Genomic DNA, 22630 nt, shown 5'->3' with positions numbered 1-22630 from the left:
ACAATGTCAATTCAATCAATAGCCTCCATAAAATAAGCAATGAAAATGAGGGAAAAAGCAATAATAAACAATAATGTCCATTCAATCAATAATATAAAATACAATGACATGGTAAAACTATATTAAGGAGAATATCAATAATAAACAATAATGTCAAATTAATCAACAGCCTAATGGAAATAAAACAATATTATACAAACCATAAGCATTAAAGAACTAAGTGCATGTTGAACAGGAGTTTGTGTAGTGCTCACCAAAATCACAAAAGTCCAAGATAGATTTTCTTTGAGTTGTTAGGTTTTTTAACCTTTAACTAATGACATAGAAAACATTGAATTGCATCCACATATCAGTAGCCCAAAACTAAGATTCAAGCAAGCCTTCCTCGGAAATCCAATTACTTTGTCACATATTTAAAGTGACAGGCACACTGACACACGACCAATAAAATGTGACATTAGATAGATAAGTGTAAAAGTTTAGCTCACAGGTTGAATGTGGCCTATGTCATTAAAGGTGCAGTCAGCAATTGTACTCGATTTCAAGCCCATAAAATGTTTTGTCACATTCAGCAATCATCTCCTCACGACCGCTAGCTGCCCATTCCGTGATTACAGTATAAAAAAAAATGGTCTCTGTAGGCAGCCCAGGCTCCAGAAACTGGAAACAAACAAACTGGGGGCACCCTGTCCCCCTAACAAAAATGAAACCTTGTGTGGAGTTTCTCTGAGAATACTGAAGGTAGCGGTGAGCTACCTCTCTGTCATGTTTCGTTTGGTCCTTGGTTCCAGTGGCGCAAAAAGTGGGTATGCGCTATATGCGGCGCATAGGGGCGCAACACCACGGGGGCGCCAAAGCGATGGTAAAAAAAAAAAATAATAATATATATATTTATTTGCTATTTTCTATATGTAGCTACTGTTGTACCATTTCAACATTTTGTCAATGTTATATAACATTTTAGAGAACTAACAGGCTAGAGTAGGCGCCCTATCTCATAAGATTCCATCATAGAATTTTGACATAGAAGAGGGAGTGGGGGCGCCGTGAGCACTGAGCGAGCAGGTAGGCCTACAAGTAGTGAGTTGCTGTCTATGGAAAAAGATACAGCAAAAAAGCTATCGGTGGCTTAAAATAGAAAATGACAGAGAGAAAAGGAGATGGCATGTCAAGGGATGCGACAGCAGTTAAATAAGTGGATGGTGAAAGACAACAGGTAGGATTTAAAGTGTGACGTCTGTGCTTGGAGGCTTGCAAATATTTATGTTAACAGACTAGCGTTTGCTAAGCATATGCCGATTGAAACATAGCTTATTCCATTCAGATAGCTAGGTGGCTACCATGCTCATACTGCACTTTTAACGGCAAACAAATGATTGGCCTTTTGTTTACTTGTTGTCTAGTTGTTTGTGTTTGTGTTTTTTTTTTTGGGGGGGGGGGGGGCGCAAAATATTGTTGTTGCATACCCCTCAAAAAATGGGTAACTGCGCCCCTGCTTGGTTCAAATATAATGTAGGCCTACATTGTTTTTAGGGCTGTCAAAATAATGTGTTAATTTCGATAAATTAATTACAGAAAAAAAATGTGTTAAAAAATAAATCACATTTCATAGTGACCTTTAACCCAGTGCAGGTCTGGCTACAGTGACTGAAGGAGGCAGACGAGAAAGCACTGCATTTAGCCTACGTTTAAAAAAAACGCCCAGATGGAACTGTCGACAGGAGCATGTTCTCTGTGATTTCTGCAGAAAGGAATTTCCGTACCATAGGAGTTTGTCAAGTCTGAAGTATCACCCTAATGCAAGCAAACCGGAAAGTACAAATTAGCACACCCCTTGATGATAATAAATAGCGCTAGCCGGCAGCCTTGTCAACGTTAACTTTGCAAACTTACTGTTCTTATCTGCCAAAATTTTAATTGAAATATTTTTGAAATACATTCATAGCAAAAATGGATCTATGTAATTAATCAAAAACAGAGTATGTAATTAATTAGTTAATTTTTTTGTATTCAGCTGACAGCCCTAGTTGTAATGACAATCTCAGAATCATGGTTAACTCCCAGTATTCCTGATTCTTTTCTTTCCATTGAAAATGATGAACTGTATTGAAAAGCAGCACTGTTAAGACCGGCGGTGGAGTGGCCTTCCATATTAGTCAGAAATATGTGCGCATTCAATATCAAAATTTGAAACTGAAATTGAAACATTAATAAAGCAACACCAAAGAGTTTTTTGTACCTTAAAATAATGTTTCCAAAATCGTTTCAGTGATTCATCAACTTGTAACAGGGTGAACGGCACTTCTGCATTTGCTTCGCAGCCCTCTATCGGCTATAACCGCACTATGTAAGTTTGCCAGATCGGGTAGTGGATCTGTAGTTCAATGGAATGAGACATAAGAAACTACAAATTTGACTTGCGTTTGATGTCGCAATACATCGTACTTTCATAAATCATGCAACATATTCTACCTTGTCTGTGGGCATTGTTATTTGCAATGCCGGTGCTGGATAAACAAATAGCGTGAATGCGACAGAGGGAAAGTGCTTTGGTGTTGCTTTAAAACTGGTAGTACATTTTATACCCCAACACGCAATTATCATTATTGTCTCCTACAAGCCTCCTAATGTCAGTGTAAGTGCCTATCTATCTCAGATCTCTGACATAATTAAATCATAATTAAATCTTACATCAAAGGAGCTTGTAATTTTGGGTGATATCAACCTTGACTGGAATGATGGCTCATCAAAATCTTTGAAAACCACTGCAATGAAATTCTGACTCTATCAATAAATCAAGGATCCGACATGAATTAGCAAAACACGCAGCTCAATTCTGGATATTATCTTCACAAATCAGCCCTCAAAATATTTTGTTATAGAGAACCATTCAACTCAAAATTTTATTTGCCCGCCTAAAGCTTATTTTGCCCCGCCTGACGAAGTCAAAAGAAGCCAAATCTGGCAACACTGACCAACACACTCTAAAGTTGGCAGTTTATATTTGTACTAGAATGTTCAGAAAACAAATCTAGTTCCAGACAAAACAGAATTTAGGCCTAATAGTTATGCAAGATCTACATCTACATGCATTCTCTTTAGAATTGAATTATCATGGCATGTCCGATAATTATAGTTCTGGTATCATTAAGGAAAACAGATTAATTACCCTAAAATATATTTTTCTGAGAAGTCTATGTTCTAGATGTGATATAATGTGCATTGAGACATCTCCCAACTTCCTCCGTACCACTATATATTATACAAACACTGTTCCTTTTTGTCTTATTCTTGTGTATTTTTTTTTATTATATGTCAGTTACTACATTCAATGTAAAAAATGTCTCAGATATGTTCAAGATGTACTGTCCAAACTGTACTGAAATAAAAAGAATGTTAAAAAAATCTATAAAATGGAAAAAGGGTGGAATGTCCGCACATTTGCTCCCATCAGGATTTTTTAACGACTATTTACCAGTGTTACATTTCAAGCTTACGCTCTTCATCAGACTTGAATATCAGACAGACTGTCGCCATATTTAAACAAGTACAAAAGCCAGATAACAGTTCACACAGTCAAGTCATGACACACCATCACACAGTCAGGTCAGTTACAGAAAGGGCCTAATACTGAAGTCTTCATTTAACCCTTTAGGTCAGGGGTCTCAAACTCAAATGAGCTGGGGGCCACTTCTGCCAACGTCATCTGATTGGAGGGCCGGCTATTTCTGAAAATGCAATGTTCTTTTTTTCAAATACCACACAAAACTGGAAACAGAAAGTGCAAGTGTTTTTATCTGCTGTGCTAGCAACCTTAGCTTATAAATAAAATATTGATAAAATAAATATTAATACAAATTATAAAACAAACAAAAAGCATAAAAACGGGTATGTGTGTGTGTTTCACACCAAATAAAAATATTTTCCTCTCATAACTTTTTTAAACCTGGCAAACTAGGCGTCAGGGTTAAGAAAGCAACACCATTGGATTTTTATATAAAAATTTCAAAAGGCCATGGCTTGAAAGTGGTCAGAGATAAAGTCCTACTGTAAATATAAAAATCTTTGAGTATAAACAAAAGTTTATGAAGGGGGTAAATGTACCCATCACTGGATGGCAAGCACCTCAAATTATGCACCTTTCAGTAAATACTGGATGAACATATTTGAGCAGGTTTACTTTCCTTTTTTTCATATTACCCACATAACAAATGAACAGGAAAACACCTAAGATGTATATGGTTTAGTGATGTATTACTAAACCACAAGGCCTACAATAAAGTATTCTGGTCAAATCAGTTCCTATCGCGGGTAATCTGAGCAGAAGTTCGCATCATATTGCGGGTGACTTTGTAGTTCTTTAGAGCCCTGTTTTTACTAGCCCTGCTGTCTGTACCACTTCCATTACGGACACGATTACCACTGCAACCTCCAAGCTATGTTGGGCAGAGGGTCGAAATAAGCATGGTATGCTTAGTGGACACCGTCGTATACACGCAAAGACGCACCTCCACTCACAGACGCACTGTGACTATCACTGTCAATAGACGATCGATCATAATCTACAAAAGGATATTCTCCTTCAGAATCAGAATAGGTGAATAACATAGCCTACCTAAGACTTCATCACATTTCTGCTTCAATTTGTGCAAAACTATGGCCTGCATCGCTTCCGCGTCATTACAAATGCACGTCTTTGTGTTTCTCGCGTGTAATACAAGTATTTCTGGAAACTTTGCGCAGCGATTTTGGGTTTTAATCAAGCTCTGGATGTCTAGCACATAGTGGAGCAGATCGAGTAGGCTACAATTGAGATGTCACCATACTTGGATCTATCGTCTACTTTAATCAGTATCGTTGTTTGTCGCAATTAAAAATAGCCTCAAGGGCCGGATTACATTATTATTTTGACATACGTCGCGGGCCGGAATTGGGCAGGACACGGGCCGGATTTGGCCCGCGGGCCGGGTGTTTGAGACCCCTGCTTTAGGTGACATCGTGTCCAGTGTATAAATCCAGTACAGTTCACGTTTAAGAAGTAGAGAGAGTCAATATGCCCCCCCCCTCCGGGGACTTTAATAGATTCTATTCCGATGTATTTTAGAGCAGCCACATTATGTCGAGCCTCTTTAAAGTGGACTGCCACTGAACTTTTCATATCCTGATTACGAATTGCGGATCTATGTTCTGTTATCCTGGTTTTGCTTCTACCCACATAGGCCAATCCACAGGGGCATAACAGCATATATACTACATTTTTTGTTTGACACGAAATTATGCCCTTAATTTTGTACTTCTTTCCTGTGGGTGGGTGATTGAATGTGTGTGTCTTGTATGTGAAGTTACATTGCTGACAATTTCCACATTCCACAGACACATATGCTATATGCTATGCGGACATTCCACCCTTTTTCCATTTTATAGCCTAGCACTTTTTGTCCAGCACCTTGGATGTGCGCACCAACAAACAACTTAAAAAAAAAAAAAAAATCTACCCATCATTCTCTTGCTGTCATTATCAACTGAACAACCTCCTTTTTATGAGAGGTTGCAGCAGTATGGCAGTACCATCAGGTTGTACAGAAGGTCATTATAATGCTGTGGATAATGCCTAAGTCTGTATATCTAAGAAAACATTTACTGATCAATTTATGACCCACTGCAGCCTCTTCATGATGGTGCTCTGCCCCAACAGTATATTGTGGTTTTGAGTCTTTGTCTAAATCACTTGTTGGGATTAGTGTAGGAATAAGTAGCACACTTGCATTTCAGATATGGCATCCACCATCTGACCATGTGGTACATATGATGGTGAGAGTCAGATGGTCTAGCTTCAGCAAGTCATTAAACACAAATAGTCTCTGATGTAAAATGTTGTGCTATGAAATGCTAGTTGCTAAATTATATATATTGTCAATGTCTGCTCAATACTCACAGCTTCAAGTACATTTGTCTTTCCATTTAGAATGTCCTTAAAAGAACAACATCCTTATGAAGTGAATTGGTTTTAATGAAGAAAAGGGTTTAACCACTGTATACCTAGACACTACTTAGGCATATTGTACAAACACAGGGCACATTTTCTACACTCTGCGTTAGATGGTGAGTGTATAGTGAATTTCAGTTGGCTTTGTCATTTCCCATTTCCCAGTGGAGTAGACATCTATTTGGTTGAAAAGAAAATAAATAGTACAAATATGGAGTTCCAAAGTTGTACTTAAAATGTTAAGCTAAATATATGAAGATGGAATACAGATTAAGTTATCAAACCATTTTTTTCCCCATCATTGGGTAAAGCTTAGCATACAATATATTCTATGTGTTTTCATTTGTTAGCATTCATCATTGCTGAGAAAAATACTAATTCTATACAGAGCAACTTGTACATTTTTATCAATGCATATAATGAAGAACAATATTAATTATGGCAGTAAACCATTATAGAACCTATAACTTAATACAACAACAGTAAATTGCAACTACAAATATTATTATAGAACTGTTTTATTATTTGAACTCTGAAATACATTATGAAATGTGTTTGTCCTTACACCATATTGATAGCCCTGGCAATCTGTGTGCACTGATTCCTGCCATGCATTTTTACCCCTGAAAGAGAAGCGATTACAGTGACTAATCTTGTGTAATGGTGGCTTAGCCTACTGGTCCAGTTTCAGCAAGCAGTCACCATCTGGATACTAATACTGTGGGCCTCATTTGTATGATTGTCTGCCTTGAAAGAGACAAAAGACAAATGCACACTTCTCTCTTCAAGATAAATGTGTTGTGAAAATGTGTTTTCTTGGTGGGTTTAAAGAAATGGATCAGATACAAATACCCATAATATTGCTTAGTAGGAGACATGCAGATTTATGAAGTGAATATGATGTATAGGGCTAAATCAATTGTTTACCAACTACTTCAGGAATTACTGTTCTACTGGTAAATCAATGGAAAGAATACTTGCTTACATAATGTGATAGTATTAGAAACAAGGATTTCAATTACAGTTTTTCTCGATTGTTTACACACATTTTATGAAAGTATGCCTCATACTCTCAGAACTCTACACACATCAAACAACACACACACACACAATGGGCAAAACCCCTCAATTCTCCTGCAAAATGAAACTTTACATTCAAAACAATGTTATTTCTTCTCAAAATGGTATTTTGTTTTCAAATGACACACACAAACCATCATATGAATAGACATTTATAAGAACCAGTTGAACACTGACATGCTCAATGTAACACACTATGATGAATGGAAAACACTTCTTCTCCATTCATCATAATTACTTAGGCCTTTTTTTGTTCTGTGTTACACTTACTACAGACAGTACATACAAGCGTGTTGTAAAATATTTGACAAATTGTTTTTATACTCGGAGCACACAAATACACTGTAACAAATATATTTTATTTTACCCCACAAACAATGTACACAGTGTACATCCCAACCAACATGTACATCCCAAAAATAAAAAATGTGCTGCATCCTCTCTTCTGTTCGGTCTGGCCACAGCACCTCATCCACATCACAAGCATTATGCTAAAGCTCTGATTGTTAATTGTAAAACTGTGTGACAGGTGTTTGCCCATGTGAGTCAGTGTGCATAGTAGGGCAATTAACTTGAATGGCAATGTGTTCCTTGTGAAAACAAGAGATTTTCTTTATGAAAATTGTGCCAAATGCAGATAATTGTGTGTAGTGTTGTGAAAAAAGTGTTTTAGAACTGCAATTTCAGTGTAAAGCAGGAATTGTGCTTGTAGTTTAGCAAAATTGGTTCAGAGGGTTGGTGCATGAGTTACATGTTGCGGTCATTGTGTCTCAAGTACCAATTTTTGTGTGTAAACTATTGAGAAAAACTGAAATGTGGACGTGAACATAAAAAGACGTAGAGTGGCTACATAATACAGTGCACGTTTTGTGGTGAAAATGTTCAGCCTTTTAAAATCAGGTGTAGCCTAATCCGAATCGCAGTTAAAACCATCAATTAGACAATAGAATCAGTAGGGTACCAGTTTTGTTTCATTGTACCAGGCCTACTGTATGTCAAAAGCAGGCTCGGATGAAGCTGGGAAGGATTTCACACGGTTTCCACACCGTAGTAATCAACCATGATAATTATGATATTTGAAAAGAAAACGGTAATTGTTTCGTCAACATTTTTATCACGGTTTACCATTATACCGGTAATCGCTACATCCCTACATTATATTAAACAACAGTAGCAACAGTATCAGAAAGGTACATGTGTGTGCGCATGCATGCGTTTATGTGTATGACAAATGTTATCTTTTGAGTAAACTATTTTCCCTCAGAAAATGTATTTTGCTGCTATTGTGCTGTATGGAGGGCCCTCCAAGAAGTATGGACAAAATTTGGGATATTGTTCTAACATTTAGAGAAAAAGATAATACCAACTGATTATCAACCAATATAAATAGAATAGAATAGCATAGAAGAATTACTAATTACTTGTTTTTTTCACTCAGAAAGAGAAAAAAGTAAGAGAAAGTGTTTTTCTACTTCAACCTTCTCTGCCTGACAGTGACCAAATATCTTTTGTTCTCTTGGCAACCTGGTATTTCTATTTCTGCCATTTTCCACTGCTAGATTGCGGTCACTGATGTCACTTTCTACTTTGTTAGTAATGCACATAATGTATCATTTAAGAGATCATTTTGTTAATCTTCAAACCTGTTGTTTCTGGTGATTATACTTACAGCATATCCCTTTAAAGAAATCGAAACCATATGTGGCTGGGACAGGTTAAAGATGGGACAGGACACAAATATTTCCCGACTGAATCACATGGAACACAGTGTTACATCCATGTTTAGAATTGGTGATTGTAAAAATAAAAAAGTATCTGTATTTATTTGGTAAACACTATAAAAATGATCAATTATAAACTTTCCCTAAATCAGCTTTAGTTATCGGTACTTATTTTGTAAACCAGCCTTGCTATTAAAGCTTTAACCTCTGCGTGAAATAACTAATGAGGTACACAAACTCAAGACAGTAATGGCTCCAAGAGACTGAAATATAATAGAAGGCAATAGAATTAAATGCAGCATTTTTGAGAAAATGCTAATTGTGGTTGACACATGTATCAGTTTTCAAGTCCTGTGTATCTTGGTTACTGTTGCTTTCAAATATTTTAGAATGGCTGATGTTTGTCCAAAGTTTGACACCCCCCCCTTGTGACTGTAATAACTTCCACTCTTTTGGTATGGATTTCTACGCTTTTCAAGATTTTAGAGTGTAATAATGTTAAAAATCACCCAACTACCTGACTGAAATATCCAGTCAAAATTGAGCATTTTAACTCAAATCTAAATAGCCATCACATTTATAACATTTATAACATTATATGGTAACACGTATCCATGTATCAAGTTTGGACTTCATACAACGAAGAGTTGCTGAGATATGAGCCCACTTCCTGTATTACAGCGCCCCCTATAGAGGCCAAATGATGCCAATTTCCTACTGTGTCCTCAAAATCAGATACCAAGTCCCTGTACCAAGTTTGGACTTCATACATTAAAGCGTAGCCGAGATGTTAGCCCACTTCCTGTTAGGCGGCATCGTCGCCATGTGTGATTGGCTGTCACGGGCAAACAAACTTGAAAATAAAAAATCTGACAAGTATCGTTTGTGCGGCTCGGTCTGAAGATAATCTCCGCCAAGTTCTGTGAAAATCGGATGAAATTTGTAACCGCTGAAACTTTTCGTAGAGTTTGGACTAAATCCAATATGGCGGAGGTCCAATATGGCGAAAAGTGACGTAATAGGGGTCATTGAACTTATGTCGGTCTAAGGATTCCAACGGTGCCTGATATGTGAAAATCAGACGCACCATTCAATGGTCACATGCGTGAATGCAATCCAGGTTCGACCCATTGGTGGCGCTAGAGTGTTGGGCATAGAGTTCTGGAAATTGGTGAGAGTGATCATGGGACAGTGCTGAATCAGTGTGCCAAATTTCATAACTTTAGACCCAGCGGTTCAATTTTCGGCCAGATTTTGACCTGTTGGTGGCGCTAGATGGCTGGGTTTAGAGGTCTGTAAATGAGTGTGTGGTCAGTGGAGTGTCCCGAAACTTTCTGCCAAAAAATCTGCACTTTTCAGCCAGGCGTTCTATGGGCTGCCATAGACTCCAATGACGGAAGTATAATAATAAATATAGCTGCAAGCAGCAATGAGGGGGCCAAGCAGAATAGGCCGGAGTAGCTACGGCGACAAGATAGAACTCAGCAGACACCCGTGATCAACAGGGCTGAAACAGGGCTGAGTATTGCCACGCCTCCGCCAGCCAGCCCCCCCACCTAATCACCCCAGCCCGTCCCACCCCATCCTGCCATGCCCTTGCACGCACGCATTAGAATTAACTGGATGGAACATGTTGTCATCAGTTTCACATCAAAAAATAAAAGATTGATAAAACACATCAGCAACTACACATCAAAATGCAATATTGCTAATTGCAGCACCTCCTACAGGTCAAAGGTCACCAAATTTTTTGAGCGTCCTCCTAATGGGGTCATGAATCCATATAGTAAGTTTGGTTATGATACATGGCAGGGTTGTTGAGATATGAGCTCACTTCCTGTTTGGCGGCTTCGCCACCAATTTTGATTGACTGTTACAAGCGAATGCTTTTGCCAATTGTTCCAGAAAGCAATATATTGATAGATTATGGTCTGAAGATGGTCTCTGCCAATTTTGGTGAGAATCCGCTGAAATTTGTGACCTGTGAAAACTTGTACGTGTTTTTGATTAAATCCAATATGGCGGCCGAATCAATTACGATGACATCACAAGTTCACTTGGGTCGGCCTAAGGACCTCCAACAGTGTTACCAGACACCACTAGTGCATTTTAATTCCAAACACAACAGCAGCTACAGGCCAAAAGGCATGTTTCTTAATTACAGCGCCCCCTAGAGGTCAAAGGTCACCAGATTTATTGAGTGTCCCCCTGATTGGGTCCTGAGTCTATGCACCCAGTTTGGCTTTGATACATGCAAGGGTTGCTGAGATATGAGCTCACTTCCTGTTTGGCGGCTTTGCCGCAAATTTCGATTGGCTGTTACAGCCGAATGCTTCTGTCAATTGTTCCAGAAAGCAATGCACTGATAAGGCATGGTCTGAAGATGATCTCTGCCAATTTTGTTGAGGATCCACTGAAATTTGTGACCTGCGAAAATTCGTACGTGTTTTTGATTAAATCCAATATGGCGGCCGAATCAATTACGATGACATCACAAGTTGGCTTGGGTTGGCCTAAGGACCTCCAACAGTATTACCAGACACCACTAGTGCGTTTTAATTCTAAGCACAACTGCTGCTACAGGCCAAAAGGCATGTTTCTTAATTACAGCGCCCCCTAGAGGTCAAAGGTCACCAAATTTCTTGAGCGTCTCCCAGATTGGGTCCTGAGTCCATGGACTAAGTTTGGTTATGATAGGTCAATGGGTTGCTGAGATATGAGCTCACTTCCTGTTTGGCGGCTTCGCCGCATATTTCGATTGGCTGTTACGGGCGAACGGTTTGAGTTCCGAAGACGAAAAGGAGTATCTTTTGTGAGGCTTGGGCTGAAGATCATGTGTGTCAAGTTTGGTGACGATCGGACAAAATTTGTGACCTGTGAAGTTTTAGTTTCACTTTCACTAAAATCCAATATGGCGGAAAATCCATCATGGCGGAAAATGACGTCATAGGGTGCGTTGAACTCGGCTTGGTCCAAGGATTCCAACGATACCTCATTTTTGACAATCGGGTCAACAGGTCAGAAGTTACGTGCGTGAACGCAAGTCCAACTTTGGCCTGTTGGTGGCGCTAGAGTGCTTGAGGTGCCATCATGAAACTTGGTGACATTAATCATGGGACTGTCCCTAATCAGTGTGCCAAATTTCACAACTTTTCACCAGACGGTTCTATGGGCTGCCATTGACTTTAATGGCGGAATAATAATAATAATAATAATAATAAATATAGCTGCAAGCAGCAATGAGGGGGCCAAGCAGTATAGGCCGGAGTAGCCACGGCGACAAGATAGAACTCAGCTGACACTCGCGATCAACACTTTCAACAAGTGTCACATCAAACATAACTGATTTTGTAGGGCTGAAACAGGGCTGAGTACTGCCACCGCCTCCGCCAGCCAGCCCCCCCACCTAATCACCCCTGCCCATCCCACCCCGTCCCGCCCCGCCCTACCACGCACGCATTAGAATGACTGGATGGAATATGTTGTCATCTGTTTCACATCCAAAAATAAAAGATCGATAAAACACATCGCAACTACAGATCAAAATGCAACATTGCTAATTGCAGCACCCCCTACAGGTCAAAGGTCACCAAATTTCTTGAGCGTCCTCCTAATGGGGTCATGAATATATGTAGTAAGTTTGGTGATGATACATGACAGGGTTGCTGAGATATGAGCTCACTTCCTGTTTGGCGGCTTCGCCGCAAGTTTCGATTGGCTGTTACAGCCGAATGCTACTGTCAATCGTTCCAAAAAGTGATGCACTGATAAGGCATGGTCTGAAGATGTTCTCTGCCAATTTTGGTGAGGATCCGCTGAAATTTGTGACCTGCGAAAATTCGTACGTGTTTTTGATTAAATCCAATATGGCGGCCGAATCAATTACGATGACATCACAAGTTGGCTTGGGTCGGCCTAAGGACCTTCAACAGTAGTACCAGACACCACTAATGGGTTTTAATTCTAAGCACAACTGCTGCAACAGGCCAAAAGGCATGTTTCTTAATTACAGCGCCCCCTAGAGGTCAAAGGTCACCAGATTTCTTGAGTGTCCCCCGGATTCGGTCCTGAGTCCATGGACTAAGTTTGGTTATGATAGATGAATGGGTTGCTGAGATATGAGCTCACTTCCTGTTTGGCGGCTTCGCCGCAAATTTCGATTGGCTGTTACGCGCGAACGGTTTTAGTTCCGAAGACGAAAAGGAATAACTTTTGTGCGGCTTGGTCTGAAGAGCATGTGTGTCAAGTTTGGTGACGATCGGACAAAATTTGTGACCTGTGAAGTTTTAGTTTCACTTTCACTAAAATACAATATGGCGGAAAATCCATCATGGCGGAAAATGACGTCATAGGGTGCGTTGAACTCGGCTTGGTCCAAGGATTCCAACGATACCTCATTTTTGACAATCGGGTCAACAGGTCAGAAGTTACGTGCGTGAACGCAAGTCCAAATTTGGCCTGTTGGTGGCGCTAGAGCGCTCAAGGTGCCGGTATGAAACTTGGTGAAATGAATTATTGGACTGTCCCCAATTAGTGTGCAACATTTTATAACTTTTTACCAGACGGTTCTATGGGCTGCCATTGACTTCTATTTCAAAATAATGCGCATCAGCAACTACTGGCCAAAATGCATTTTTGTCAATTACGGTGCCCCCTAGAGGTCAAATGTCACCAAATTTCTTGAGCGTCCTCCCGATGGGGTCTGAGGTACATGTACTAAATTTGGTTTTGATACATGAAAGCGTTGCTGAGATATGAAATCACTTCCTGTTTGGTGGCTTCGCCGCAAATTTCGATTGGCTGGTACAGGTCAATGCTTCTGTCAATTGTTCCAGAAAGCAATGCACTCATCAGGCATGGTCTGTTGATGGTCTCTGCCAATTTTGGTGAGGATCCGCTGAAATTTGTGACCTGCAAAAACGTGTACGTGTTTTTGATTAAATCCAATATGGCGGCCGAATCAATTACGATGACATCACAAGTCGGCTTGGGTCGGCCTAAGGACCTCCAACAGTATTACCAGACACCACTAGTGCATTTTAATTCTAAGCAAAACAGCAGCTACAGGCCAAAAGGCATGTTTCTTAATTACAGCGCCCCCTAGAGGTCAAAGGTCACCAGATTTTTTGAGCGTCCCCCTGATTGGGTCCTGAGTCCATGTACTAAGTTTGGTTATGATAGATGAATGGGTTGCTGAGATATGAGCTCACTTCCTGTTTGGCGGCTTCGCCGCATATTTCGATTGGCTGTTACGGTCAAACGGTTTGAGTTCCGAAGACGAAAAGTGATAACTTTTGTGCGGCTTGGTCTGAAGAGCATGTGTGTCAAGTTTGGTGACGATCGGACAAAATTTGTGACCTGTGAAGTTTTAGTTTCACTTTCACTAAAATCCAATATGGCGGAAAATCCATCATGGCGGAAAATGACGTCATAGGGTGCGTTGAACTCGGCTTGGTCCAAGGATTCCAACGATACCTCATTTTTCAAAATCGGGTCAACAGGTCAAAAGTTACGTGCATGAACGCACGTCAAAATTTGGCCTGTTGGTGGCGCTAGAGCCCTCGAGGTGCCGACATGAAACTTGGTGAAATTAATCAATGTACTATCCCCAATCAGTGTGCCAAATTTCACAACTTTTTACCAGACGGTTCTATGGGCTGCCATAGACTTCAATGGCAGAGGAAAGATGTTAAATAATAATAATAAGAAATCATAGAAACACAATGGGTGCCTTCGCAGCTTCGCTGCTTGGCCCCCAATAATAATAATAAGAACAAATAGAAAAACAATGGGTGCCTTCGCAGCTTCGCTGCTTGGCCCCCAATAATAGGAAAAGCTAGTAACTCAATGGGTGCCTTTGCAGCTTCGCTGCTTGGCCCCCAACTATAATGACAACAAATACCATACTCAGTCATGACTTTAGAGTTTATTTCAGCAATACATTTTGCAAAACCATAATACATGGACATGTTACCATGCCAGCTAACCTAACTGCATGTGGAACATGCATTCAACTATTCACATACTAGTCTTTAAGCACCATTTCATTGCCATCATTTCTGCAGCTTTTTCAAATCATGCACGAGTCTACCCAACACACCATTATGATGACGGATTCTTAACCAGTAGTATCATTCAAATCATTTTAAGGTGTGTTTTGAGGGACTGAGGGGTTTGATTCCCCCTGAGACGCCATATTTGTCTGTGTAAGGGGCACTTATTTTAATGTAGAGTGAAGTGCTGCCTTTCTAAGGAACTTTTCACAAGAGGAGTAGACAAATGAAAGTACCAAAATAGTTTACCCAGAACATATAGCCGGCATTTATTAAACATCAAATATCAAACAGTATGACCTTGTTTCTCTTTTCTTTTCCCTTTTAGTTGTAAAAATAAAAAAACAACCTGCATAGCAGGGCAACAATTCAATTCAATTACTCTCTCAATACATTTTAGCAGATCTGGAAATATAACTCATATTCATGAACTGTAGTAGCTTATTCTTATTTTTAATCTATACATTCACTACATAGCCTACATGAAACTTCAGCACTAGCATATCACGTTGTTAACATGGCTTCAACATAGCATGAAATAGCACTTCAAATCATTAAACTCATGTTCAACTCCGATTGGTTTTTAGCTTATGCAGTACCATCAATACATTTCCACACAATGCATTAAACAACTGAGTTACAGCAAAATAAAACTTTTACGTGCTTAACTCATTAAACACATCCATCACGCCATGTCTGCTACTAACATAAATGACGAACACGTGTAAAACACTCACTGGAAAAAAACTCATACAACTAAGTAAACTCCTTGTCGTAATTTCGACCCTTTGCTGTTATTCCTTCCTTAGAAGTAGGTTTGGTGGGAAAACCTCTTTTAACTAGCTCTTTAATGTTAAATCTAAATATGGCTTCAGCTCACTATCGTTCTGCTGTCCTTCTGCTGTTTGGGATTTCTGTCTTCTCTAAGAATCAGTGTAGCTGTTTCCCCTCTATGCAGCGCCACCACTGCCACCTACTGGACAAATACGGTGTGCAGGGAAAACATAACTAAAAGTAATCAAGAAATTAGATATTAAACTAGAATAATGTAATCCTATTAGTAGGCTATTTTCGAGTGGGTTACATCTGCAATGCACCTTCAATATGTTGAGTATATCTAATTTATAATGGTGTCATGACAGCCAATTGTTCAGGCTCATCACTTCATAAACCTAGAAGATAAGTCAGGCCAAACACAGTTATATGTCAGTTGTCATGACAATATCATGCCAAGGAAAGTATTCATGACACAATTATAATGGTGTCGTGTCAATCAATTATTCCGGCCCACCACTTCACGAACCTAGAAGATGAGTCAGGCCAAACACATATGTCAATTTTGCATTTCTTTCTTGGCTAATGTCAAGTTGTCATGACAACGGTTTACATTTTCTTGGCTAATGTCAAGTTGTCATGACAGAGACACCCTCAAATAATGTCATCTTGCCTAATGTCAAGTTGTTATAATGATGACACCCAAACAATGTCAACTTGACATTCCAAAAACCGAATGACACTTAATGACAACAGTCATAAACATCAATACTATGTCATTAATGTGCATGACATGCGTCATGACATTCTTATGACGGTTACATGTCACCCTTGTGTAGACCCCTTCAAATAAAGTGTTACCCATTATATTAATGTTAGCTAATGTTAGCTAAAGTTAGCTTGTGGCCCTGATCCACTCTTTTGACCTCAAACTGGTTCAAAGCCCACCTACTCACAAAGCTGGCAAAGAGCTTGACTTGATCCTCACTCGGAATTACAGCACAGACACCCTCATGGTGATGCCTCTCCATCTTTCTGACCACTTCTTCATCCAGTTTAACGTCAGCCTGACAGAACAGCCTCCGGCTCCTCAGCCGATGATCACGTTCCGCCGCAACATCCGGAACCTGTCTCCAACCCACTTTTTCTCGGTGGTTGCCTCCGGTCTACAGTACCTCCACTCAACACCTTTTCTTCTCTGGAGGTTAATGAGGCCACAGACTCGCTCTGCTCCACACTGAGCTCGTGTCTAGACGAGCTGTGCCCTCTTACCACAAGGCCAGCTCGATCCAAACGCTCTCATCCATGGCTAAATGATACCCTCCGATCGCAGCGCATCAAACTCAGAGCCGCGGAGAGGAAAAGCAAACTAACTGATATCCTCAAAAACTACCAGACACTCCTAACCTCCTTCTCAGCCAGCATCACTGCTGCTAAGACGGCTTTCTACAATGACAAAATCAACAGCGCTACAGACACTCGAAAACTTTTCTCCACCTTCAAATCGCTACTCAACCCTCAGCTGCCTCCTCCTCCATCCAGCCTTACTGCGGATACCCTTGCCTCATTTTTTACAAACAAAGTGGCGGCAATCAGCAGTCAATTCTCTACATGCCCCCACACAATGCATCAAATTCAGATACCACACTCCTACAACCTCTAGGGGCTGCTGGAACATGTTTTTCAGCATTCGCGCCCAGGTAACACCGTTACTTAAGAAAACTTCTCTCAACCCTGCTCAAGTCAAGAACTACCGCCCTGTCTCACTCCTGCCTTTTCATTTCCAAAGGCATTGAACGAGCAGTCTCCAAACAGGTCTCTGACTTCCTTTCACAGAACAACCTTCTGGATCCAAATCAGTCTGGGTTCAAAAGCGGCCACTCTACCGAAACGGCTCTGCTGTCTGTAACAGAAGCCTTAAAAGAAGCCAGGGCGACCGCTCAGTCATCAGTACTCATTCTGCTTGACTTATCGGCTGCCTTTGACACGGTTAATCACTGCATCCTCTCTATACTCTCTAACATGGGAATCTCCGGTTCTGCTCTCTCCTGGTTTGAATCCTACCTCACAGGACGCTCGTTTAACGCATCATGGCTTGGTCAGCTATCTGCACCTCACTATCTCACCACAGGGGTCCCCCAGGGCTCAGTGCTGGCCCCCATTCTCTTTGCTATCTACACCACCTCCTTGGGACAGATTATCCGTTCGCATGGCTTCTCATACCACTGCTATGCAGATGACACACAGCTCTATCTGTCCTTTCCACCTGATGACCCCTTGGTTTCAGCACGGATCTCGGATTGCCTCTCAGACAAAGCTACATGGATGAAGGCACACCACCTCCAGCTGAACCTCTCAAAGACTGAACTGCTGGTCCTCCCAGCTAAACCTACCATACACCACGACATCAACATCAAATTTGACTTCCTATCTGTTTCACCTACCAGGATTGCAAGAAATCTAAGAGTTGTTCTCGACAACAAACTAACCTTCTCAGATCATGTGGCCTCAGTCGCCCGGTCATGCCGTTTCACACTCTACAACATACGGAAAATCAGGACTTACTTGACTCAAGATGCTACTCAACTTCTGGTTCAGGCAATAGTCATCTCACGACTTGACTACTGCAACGCCCTCCGGACAGGTCTCCCAGCCTGCGCAGTGAAACCCCTTCAGATTATCCAGAACGCGGCGGCGCGCCTGGTCTACAACCAACCCAAAAGGGCCCATGTTACCCCGCTGCTCATCCAGCTACACTGGCTACCTATGGCGGCCCGCATCAAATTCAAGGCTCTAACGTTTGCCTACAAAGTAGTCTCCTGTTCTGCTCCCACCTACTTGAATGCCCTCATACAGACATACGCTACCTCCAGACCACTGCGCTCCTCAGACGAACGACGTCTAGCTCTACCACCGGCACGCTCAGGCCAATCCAAACTTTTCTCATCTGTTGTTCCTCGTTGGTGGAACACACTGCCAGTTCCTACAAGGGCAGGGACATCCCTCTCCATTTTCAAAAAACTCCTGAAGACCCAGCTCTTTAGAGAACATCTCCTCTCATAGCACCACTTACAACAAGTCTTGCTGATGCTAGCACTTACCAGCCATCTTGAACTGACACTCAACTGTTCAAAAACAGCACTCACTGATGCACTTATTCTTACTGTACTCTACCGTTTTTAAATCGTCCTAAAATTGTTGAGTGAATTGCTTTAAAACTTAACTGTTACCATGTTGTTAGTCGCTTTGGTTAAAAACGAGTCAGCCAAATGTAATGTAATGTAATAAGCACACATGTATCAGCACACTAAACCATTAACAAGCAATTAATAGCTAGGCCTTCTCGCCCAACATCAGTGTGTGACCTCACAAATGCGCTTCTGGAAGAATGGTCAAAAATTCCCATAAACATACTTGAACTGGAAAGCCTTCTCAGAAGAGTTGAAGCTGCTATAGCTGCAAAGGGTGGACCGACATCATATTAAACCCTATGGATTAAGAATGGGATGTCACTTAAGTTCATATACGAGTCAAGGCTGGTGACCGAATACTTTTGGCAAAATATTGTATCTTATAAAACTTTAAAAGTAATAAACACTACAAACAGACGTCCAGACAGTGAGGCTAAGTAGTTGCCACTATATGTAGGTTAGCCTGCAATCGCAGCTTTAACCAGTGTGGATAGGATAAAATTAGCAGGTAAATGGACTACGTACACTACCGTTCAAAAGTTTGTGGTCACATAGAAATGTCCTTGTTTTCATCATTAATGTTGTAAATGACCGTTGTAGAAAGAAAAGGCTGATATTTAATGCAATATCTACATTGCCATTCATCCAATGTTCCAAAGGCACATTCTGTTTACTAATCTGGTATCAGTGGGTCCCAGTTAAAAATTGACACTTCATTCACGATCAAGGTGATTCACGCAGCTGGGTGAAATGTAAGTACAACTGCAGCCGCTTGGGGGCAGCATAGTCCGCTGTGGCGTTCCACGGTCGAACCAGACGGCGCATTCGACAGCAAGGGCTGTGATTGGCCGAGTTTTCAGTGCGTTTCTCTGTGTTTTTAGCAGCCCCTGCAACATGCTAGTCCACTGTAGCCTACGCTTTGTACATAATGTTAAACAGAGTTTTGGATTCAGTGGCAAGATTTCTTGATTGTACAGTGCCTGTCTCTCAGTAATGTTTTAAAATGAGAGCTTCGTCAGCTGGCAGTAGGCTACTTTGTCGGTAGTCATGAGAAGTTCGCTTGCTAACAGAACATAAATATGCTGCCCAGAAACCTTGTGAATAGTTCTGGGGCCGGTTCCGCGATAATGCTCACTCTTAGCGCGCTAAGAAGACTCAAAAGATATATCTTACCAAAGTTGTTTATGTTCTTAAGTGTGTTCCCCGAAGTGTCCCTTACGGCTCCCACACACAGCTGCGTTCCGTCAACGCATTCCAATGGGTGTTCCCGACGGTAGCTATGCAAATGGCTTGAAGTAAAACCGTAATGTGATTGGTTGGTGCCGTCCGTAGATTGGCTTGATTGGCCGGTGCCGTCTGTCGGTGCAGCAACAGCTGAACTCAACGCGAGCAGCGGGAGAAACGAGACGCGACGGACCCACAATTCAGTTCGGCAACGGATCACGTGAGCCCATTTAAAGTGAATGGGATGCGTCTCCAGCAACGCGATGCACGCAGCTGTGTGTGGGAGCCGTTAGGAAGCTTCTTAACACGCTGCCTCTTACGTTCGACGTTACAAAGGCGCGGTCCCAAGTGAAGGTGCTGAATTAGTTGGTATCGATTGCTCAGGAATCGATTTTCCACTTCACGCGAAGGTGCATGACGGCGTTAAGAAAGACAACACGTTCTATGCAAATGAAACATTCCTCAAATTATTCTAGTAACTTTTATTTTAACAGAGTTTAAGTTATCAGTAAAATATAGACTATTAATTAAATGATCAAATTGTCAGTAGGCCTATATGTTCACACGATATGTTGTGACGGGTAGACTAACCGGGTAGGCCTATCCCTCGCTAATCATCCACCCTCCTTATCCCGTTGTGCCACTTGTGCCGCTTCTTGACATGGGTTTAACAACTTCTAAAAATGATGTACACTTTTATATTAATGGTAAGGTACCCTACAATTAGAATTGATTGGCAAGCAGCTGCAGTTACTTCTGTTTAATGCGGTATTGATTGCCATTGGTTAATGTTTTCAATCAAAAGTAACCTGGCTATCTACAATGAACAGAGAGAACAGCTTTCGGAATAACTTGTGCAACAGCAACAAAAAAGAGCTATGGAGCGACATGGACTAAACGGCCCCGCGGCCGGCGTCTTTGATTCAATACGAGGACACGTTGGATCGCTGCCATAGTTGGTCGCTTACTGGACACCACCATGCTTACCCATAGATCATAGCCATTGTTACGAGACCATCAAATGATATGAAATGGTGCAACATAACATACAAAGGCCATAGAGAAGCGGTGACGGTGCATAACAACTTAATTTAATGAATGATAATGGTTTGACATAAAAGGAGCATGGTGGTACTAAAGCAACCAAAACAGAACAGAAAGGAAACCCTGACCAGACATATCTTAAGGGGAAATATGGATCTTGCCTGACTCCCGACCAGAAACAAAAAACATGGTTTGTTGTGAGTCTTCCGGGTCCGCTTACTGCTGTGCTGAACTAAACCTAAACTAAATAACGTGAAAACCCATCACCAAATACCACCTAAATATGAATTAACTAAAGACAACAAAGATCAATCCCATATGGGGAACGTGCTTGGGGAACAAAATAACTAAATCTACACAAAAGGCTAAACAAAGAACGTGACGTGCCAGCGAGGTACCTAAAGCTGCCCTGCGTCTGCCGACGGGAGCGGATGGGAAGTGAATGCGAGAGAGCGCCCAGACGTCAAACAGGGCGTCCTTATAGACGTTGCCCAACCCACAATCAGCACTTGGCGGGTAGCGCAGCAGCGCAAACACGGTTCAGTTTTCCCTTAATAGCGTAACAGCCATTTAGAGGCAAATTCTTTGGCAGCTTTTAATTATCAAAAGTGATTGCCAATTTGAACGCTTTAATGACATTACGAAATAGCCTAGGCTAATTACCACAACATTAGTTCTGATAGCAAATAAAGTAAACATAGGCCTGTATCCATTGCGAACATATTTTATTATTAGTCTTAAAATGTCCATAACATAAAATCATCATTGAGCCACAACATTGTCAACATACTGTACCATAGTTTGACTTACTGCGCTGCGCTGATTTCTAAAGTCTGCTGCACAGTGGCGGCGACTATTGTCTTGAGCTCAAACAACGCTAAGAAAGAGCTTACGAATGGTCTAGACCAACCTTACAAACGTGTGACTTACAGAAGATATACTTAGCGTATGAACGTGTCGGGAATCGTGCCATAACATTAAGAGAGAGGTTAAGGAATTGGTTAAGAACTACTTAGCGATAAGAACGTTTTGGGGAACCGGCCCCTGATTTTTTTTACTATACTAACGAGGTTGAAATATAGACTTTGCCTACAGCATCTCCTAAACAGTAATGTTAACAAAATGACAGCATTCATATGACAAAGGAAAACGAATTCGGTCACTCAAGACTGTGCCACAGCAACCAGTGTAGGCTACATTCCTACCCAATAGGCCTACTGAAGCAGATAGCGTTGTCTGACGGTCGAGTTGGGTTAATGCACGTATTTCCAGAACAGGTCTGCAACTTTCAGGCAGTTCTGAGTTTGAATCTAAGCAGGAGCAGAGCCATATAAAGGCATAGGCCTATTGTTATAATTTTTTGCAAGGTGTTGCTCCTGGCGTTTATAAGACGTTTGGTGATTAATTGATAGCTGTTTTTAGGACACGTTAAACGTTCTTTATAATGAGCGCATAAAACGACTGTTACGCGCTGTTACAACTGTAGGCTACAATGATTGCAATACAAAAATATGCGCGTGTTAGTTTAGTTAGTTTTGTGATTTTTTGCACTTTTGC

The 22630-nt window shown here is 41.0% G+C and overlaps 1 protein-coding gene and 1 long non-coding RNA gene across 2 annotated transcripts in view; one reads left to right on the top strand and one right to left on the bottom strand.

Annotated features, from left to right (window-relative positions):
- Positions 1-22630, top strand: part of dock3 (dedicator of cytokinesis 3) — a 576384-nt gene that overhangs the window by 21502 nt on the left and 532252 nt on the right. The window lies entirely within an intron of this gene.
- LOC121706856 lies at positions 7484-21336 on the bottom strand. Its single transcript, XR_006031190.1, has 3 exons — positions 21254-21336; positions 18769-18773; positions 7484-7497 (listed from the first exon to the last, which is right to left on the bottom strand). It is a non-coding gene; the product is annotated as an uncharacterized LOC121706856 (long non-coding RNA).

This window comes from Alosa sapidissima, chromosome 4 (genome assembly GCF_018492685.1).
Source record: "Alosa sapidissima isolate fAloSap1 chromosome 4, fAloSap1.pri, whole genome shotgun sequence".
NCBI lineage: Eukaryota > Metazoa > Chordata > Actinopteri > Clupeiformes > Clupeidae > Alosa > Alosa sapidissima.
The sequence above is the reverse complement of the archived record's forward strand: the minus strand, read 5'-3'. Positions and strand labels throughout refer to the sequence as shown.